Genomic DNA, 6,705 nt, shown 5'->3' on the forward strand with positions numbered 1-6,705 from the left:
TTTTTGCATTCGGTTTCAAGCCATTTAACCTTGGAAAAGCCAACCGGAAGTGGCCTTGTGTAAACCGGAAGTAGCTATTTTTTGTACTTTATAAATATAAAGTATATAAAACGAGATATTTTTGGAATCAGTGTCATGTAAACTTTCAAATAATACCAGAAGAAACATTTTTCAAACCGGAAGTAACAAATTATCTTCCTTACTAAAAAAAATTTATAGGAACCATATATTTTTGGAATCAGCGTCCAATAAGCTATCATTTGACGATGGAAATTACATTTTAAACCGAATTTTACTACTTTCATATCAAAATACATTGTTTTTGGTGGAAAGACCTGCAATTGTTCTCTGAACAATTGGTTTTTAATTATTTTGTCTACTGTTAGGCGTCAAATCAAAATATTATATAACAGCCTTTCGATCAAGACGGTATAATTGATCATAATTATTTGGACTAGCACTCCCCTATATTGATTGGAAAATATAAACATATTTAGTTTGCTGAATCATCCAAAATATATCTTATGTTTTAGGAAATTACGTTCCCCGCTCTTTTTCGAAAATCCTGGATCCGCACCAGATGCTCTCTAATAGATTGTGCATTATTCACGAACAACATGTAACGGCTCGGCTAAAAATCAAACTTATTAGGTGTAATACCACCATTGATTTTCCCCTATTAGTCTTTGTTAAATTAGCACTTTTCAAAAAAATGTGCAGAATTTATCTTTGTTTCAAATAAAGAAATACTTGGCATGAGTAAAGTTTTATCCTGTCCAGTACTATAGAAAAAAATTCACATAACATTTCATTGCATATAAGAAAATAACCATCATTGGAAGTTAACCAATCAAATGTCTCCCCTTATTTTATCTGTGTACAAGGTTTAGTCACCATGTAACCTCAAGATTACACAATTTTCTATAGAAATCCCAAATAAAAAATAATGGTGTTTTGAAGTACCCAAGACATATGTTTATGACACAGAAATGTTTTTACTGCAATAAAATGTAGGATTAATTACCTACAACTGTCAAATTCAAGGGAATATTTTTTAGACCTACTTTCGTATACAACCGGATGATTTGGTGGTATTACACCTATAACAAAATGTAGCCATAAATTGCTATCACTTAACACCATAAAATGCATAAAATACCTTTTTTGAACTTTATTCCTTAGAAACAAAAGTTTAAACTAGTTTTCGTCTACTCAGCATATTAACCAAGGAGCTGTTTTGTGATGATACATGTATAAATCATTTTTTACAACATAAAACAAACATAAGTCAGTACACAATTTAGCTGAATGGTTGTCTCTCGTAAATATTGTGTACATGGTATGGAATGTTTGTTTCCCCTTCAATTTATAGTTATGTGGAATAACATTTCGTAAAGTTTTTAGACACAATTAATTTGCCGCCATATTGTGATTTTTTTTTATGTATTTTACAGTATGACTGTTTCTCTCAACAACAGCAAAAAAAAAAGACATACATGTGAACGACATACATCCTTTCGGTGCAAGCCTTTAAAAGTTTTCAAATATAATCAAACATAACCAATATCTATAATACTAAAATTACGAGGTCCAATTTGTCAGCCGTCATCGGGTAAAAACGACAAATCAAAGAATTCAACTCTATATATAACTAATATAGGACAATGGTGTAGATTAAAAATTACACCACTCCAGACCCTTTTGTTTTCAGCATAATTAATATTGCCAATAATTAACAAGTTCCGGGTCGAATCCGATACCGATACAAATAGTATATTCAGCTATTACCTTATCTGTACGTTCCGCATTTGACAGGCGCACCACCAAACGGTGTATTTAGGATTTTGCTATATACACGGGTCATAATCAAAGGACTGACACTACTAAATTCAATCATTGTCAAATTGTTCCCTATTGTGGTTTTATTCAGCAATCAGCAAGACTTTCTAAGATAACTAATATAGGACAATGCTGTTGATTAAAAAATACTCCATTCCTGGATAGCCAGGACCTTTTGTTTTCCAAATAATTAATATTTCCAATAACTGATAAGTTCCAGGTCGACGGGTTCAAACAGAAAGATTTGAAAGCAGAGAAAACTGTGTATCTTATAATCGACATGACTTATCAGATGACAATACCAATTACTAAAATAAGGCTTAGGCATAGTTACATGTATATACTTTAATTCAGTCACGGACCCGCAATATCACGGGTATGTACTTGTATTTCTAAATTTGCTGTGATAGTGTTTATTTTTCATTCTGACAATCTAATGCACAAACCCAGGATTCTGAGATTTAACGACAAAAACATGTATCTAAATGATAATGATATATAACATGGTTGTCTAATTAGCAATCATACCACTTTTCTGCATTTTTTATATGACAAGAAAAGGGTTTCGTATCAATTATAGTTTACACAAAATGTTCGATTTCACTGATCGATTTTGTCATTCAAAAGACATATAAATGCATTTGTTTTTAAATTAATCCTAGTATTATCAAGTAAACTTGACTTTACAATTAAATTTTCATATCACACGATATTAAGCAGAAATCCAACTTTTGTTCTATAAAGTTGTTCGTATTTAGTAAGAATAGACGGATAAAAGGAATAGTACAAAAACGATCACGTGTAATCATTAATTCCAAGTTATAACCTTAATACCTCTTTATATACAGTTATGTAATTCGATTATGAAGCTAAATTAAAATTTAATCTGAAACACATTTATTTTAAAAAGACGTATACACTAATCAATCTGTTAAACACTATTAAGCTTTTCGAGACCACGCACCTGCTGAAAATAAAACGAAAGTTTTTCTTCCGTTAACTATCATACCACATCTTCTTTTTTATATCTAATTTTTTTTTAAATGTATTTGAAAGACATTCTGAAAAGGCAAAGTAAGGGTTCGCTTCCAACCTTTTAAACGTAGAATATGTACGAACTTTGATTTAAATTCAATAACACATTTGGTTTTGACTTTTTCTGACGCAGGCGGTATGTTTCGATTTTACCCGTAGGTCTGGTTTCACGAAGCTATAAAAAGTTTAAATTATAACAGAATGAGCGTCATCAACGTTTTCTTCTGTGGACGACGATGGAAGTTTTTAACGACCTTGACTGGCTGTACAGTCGGTATCTGTATTTGAGGCGAACATTTGTTATATGGTGGTGATGCTCAAAAATACATTCAATTCTTTTATTTTCTAAACATTTCCTGATGTACAGCAGGTGAAAATTTAAAAAAAAAACCATAATGATTTTAATAAGATTTACTTTAATATCTATTTCAATATGATATTGTTGTTATATTTATAGCAGTATTTTTATACAGCTTTCACTACGTATAGAAATATTTTAATTCAGTTTAACAGAATAAAGAATAATAGAGAGAGAAAAAATATAATGAATAGAGAAAAAAGAGTAAAAAATAAAAGAATAGAGAAGTAACAGGATGTAAAAATATGAAGAATATAACTGTGGAAAATAAAATGATTGGACATACAAAATTGGTCCCAGGCTGGAACGATGAAAAAATAATAAACATATCTAATTACAAAAGGGTTTAATTGTAAAATCTAATTCATGACCATTTTACAGAATAAGCTTATATTGTAAGGAAGAAGGATGACAGAGAAATTAAAGAGTTTATGATTACTGTTACCTCAGTACGTCATATGACATGTATTTTTGTTTTGCAATGTTTTGTCATTTAAAAGCTGAAAAAAACCTAAAGCAATGTGAAAAATTAAGCTAAACGGAATTTATTTGGACGATTTTATACTAATATTTATATGAGATCGTGAAAGCTCCTTTTTGCGATCAAAGCAGCTGTAAACGCCCTATATATTCGTATAGTAGTAATTGTGAATACATATCACAACCATTTTTTGAAAACACATTCAAAAGTTAAAATGTGTTTTTCATAAACTTATTTCTCGTATTTTTTTTTTAGTTTATCCAGACAACGTAACAAGCGCCGAAATAACGTACAAAATTCACCTGATTAAAATAGACTTATCTCCCTTTGATCACATTGTTAATATCTAAATAAAGGTTATTCGAAAGATATATGAATTATTTGTCAAATTGTTTCTGAACTTGTTAAAAATTCAGGTTTATTTAATTTTACATCAATAAGATAAAACTATAAACCTTTTTTCTATGACCTTTTACGTAACTATCAAGATTTTTAATCCGTAATTAGTTGAGTCGATGAAGGTCCGTTAGTGGAAAGAGGTATCATGATCAGTTTCCCCTTTGTTTGTTTCGCATACAGAATAAAAATTAAACTTAGTTCAGGCCTACTGTTCTTTGATGTACGAGCTATCTATAAATAAAATCATAACATAGTTGGGTTTTTTGTTTTTTTTAATCAATATATTTATGTAAAATTAAAAAAAAAAACATTGAAGAAGGACATGTAATTCATGCGTCCCCCTCTTTTTGTGGAAAAAAAATAGTTGATTATATAAAGTATAAACTGAAGCATGACTAGCGACCACTTTTTAAAGCCAGTCAGTGCCCCACCCAACCACCCCCTTTATAAAACGTTCTGGATACCCTTCTACGGTGGTAGACACTATATATTAGGTTATGATTTGAAGTGCATTCCTTGTTGTATTTGTAATTTTTATAGATTTTAAAAAGTTGACTTTTACATATCGGCATTGGTATCATACCGAATATCTCGTATCAAAACGCTATAGACATGATCCCATATAGGTCGAAGGATTATACCAGGGACGATATGGAAATATGGAAAAGCATGTTATATTTTTATTCGTTGCATATCAATGAAATGACCAACAAAGAGTTAACAACGAATTTTTAATTAGTATTTTAACAGGATGACATTCTCTGAGTTTTACGAAGTTATCTGACTTATTTATTTCTGATCCAGATATTGTCACCAAACACATATAAATATTGTATGCGTTTAATCAAAAAATAAACTGAATAGAACATTCTTGAAACATAAACAACAAGAATGTGTCCTTAGTACACGGATGCCCCATCCGCACTATCATTTTAAATGTTCGGTGGACCGTGAAAATCGGGTAAATCTCTAATTTGTCATTAAAATTAGAAAGATCATACCATAAGAAACACGTGTAGTAAGTTTCAAGTTGATTGGACTTCATCTTCATCAAAAACTACCTCTACCAAAAACTTTAACCTGGAGCGGGACAGACGGACGAACGGACGGACGAACAGACGAGCGGACGGACGAACTCAACAGATGAACGGACGGACCGACGGACGGACGCACAGACCAGAAAACATAATGCCCATAAATGTGACATAAAATTGAACAATCCTTATCATGATCAAATTGGAATTATTTGTTCAAAGTAAAATAATATCTAACAAACCGTCTTTATGCATGTTTTGTTTTTTGTTGTTGTTTTTTTGTTGTTGTTTTTTTTTTTTTTTTGGGGGGGGGGGGGGGGGGGGAGAGAGAAGCAATAATATATGACTGAAGCGCATTTCGACATTTTATGTCTATATAATCGATGCACGGATGCCAAATTCAAAACAATACATATACATAACGAAATGGATCAAAAATAAAATAAAATATAATATCGAACTCCTATTAAATTCAAAACGGAAAGTCCCTTAACAAATAGCCAAATCAAAAGCTCAAATACATCTGGACGAATGGAAAACAATTCATTTTCCTGACTTAGTACAAGCATTAATTTTCCTTACTATATTGATTGATTGATTATTGGTTGCTAAACGTCCAGTGGCAAATTCCTTATGTAGACAATGGCGGATAAAATCTTGTTTTATGGCTAGTATGGCATGTGCATAAAATTGCATTATAATGTGTGAGCAAAACAAACAGATATATCATGTTAAAATGTCAAAAACTGGACACAGCAGTCAACATTTTGTTTTTATTTTTACCCCTATAAAACCAAACAACTAGTTCAACAGAGAAAACAAAATGGCATGTATACACTCTGTAAACAAAAAGTAAAATCACAAAAAAATACTGAACTTAGAGGAAAATCAATTCGGAAAGTCCATAATCACATGGCAAAATCAAACAACAAAACGCATCAAAAACGAATGGACAAGAACTGTCATATTCCTGACTTGGTACAGGCATATGGAAAAAAAAGCACATTAGCAAAAAGTAAAGATAAATATACAGAACAGACAGAGTACAATATCTCTTTGGCGGGATGATTAGCCACGGAGCAAGTCATTTTCTATTGGTTATGTTTGCCTCCGTAGAGGCGTTCAGAAATTGCGACTGCTGCCGTATTTCAGGCATCAGCGCGGGGTATTGGGTATAGTTTTCAACTAGCAATAACCACGTCTCGGATAAACCTCATCGACTATGGTACCGCCACTGCGCAAAGCTGCTGTATATTTGAGTTACATAAAACCCGATTAAACTTTTTTATTCTATATAATGCGGTATAGACTGAAATTTAAAAACACAAAGTTGAATTCAAAATATCTTAATTAATACTTTTAAAGCATTCGAATCATATAAAAATATTTATCAACGTTATTGAATTAACAAAAATTACATGTTTTGTCTATTGAAACCTTTACAGCATTTTTTTCTTAAAACAAGCTTTTCTAGGGGAAGTTACTCTAAATTTTATGCTACTTGTTATCATCACGAAATTATAAATATTGTTAATTTTTTTAAATGCAAAAGAAAACAA

The 6,705-nt window shown here is 31.2% G+C and overlaps 1 non-coding gene across 1 annotated transcript; it reads right to left on the reverse strand.

The window, feature by feature from the left end:
• Window positions 1-6,253: 6,253 nt before the first annotated feature.
• On the reverse strand, window positions 6,254-6,392 carry LOC143084498 (U4 spliceosomal RNA). The gene has a single exon (XR_012981120.1). It is a non-coding gene; the product is annotated as a U4 spliceosomal RNA (small nuclear RNA).
• Between the last annotated feature and the right edge of the window lie 313 nt (window positions 6,393-6,705).

Source organism: Mytilus galloprovincialis, chromosome 7, assembly GCF_965363235.1.
Source record: "Mytilus galloprovincialis chromosome 7, xbMytGall1.hap1.1, whole genome shotgun sequence".
Lineage (NCBI taxonomy): Eukaryota > Metazoa > Mollusca > Bivalvia > Mytilida > Mytilidae > Mytilus > Mytilus galloprovincialis.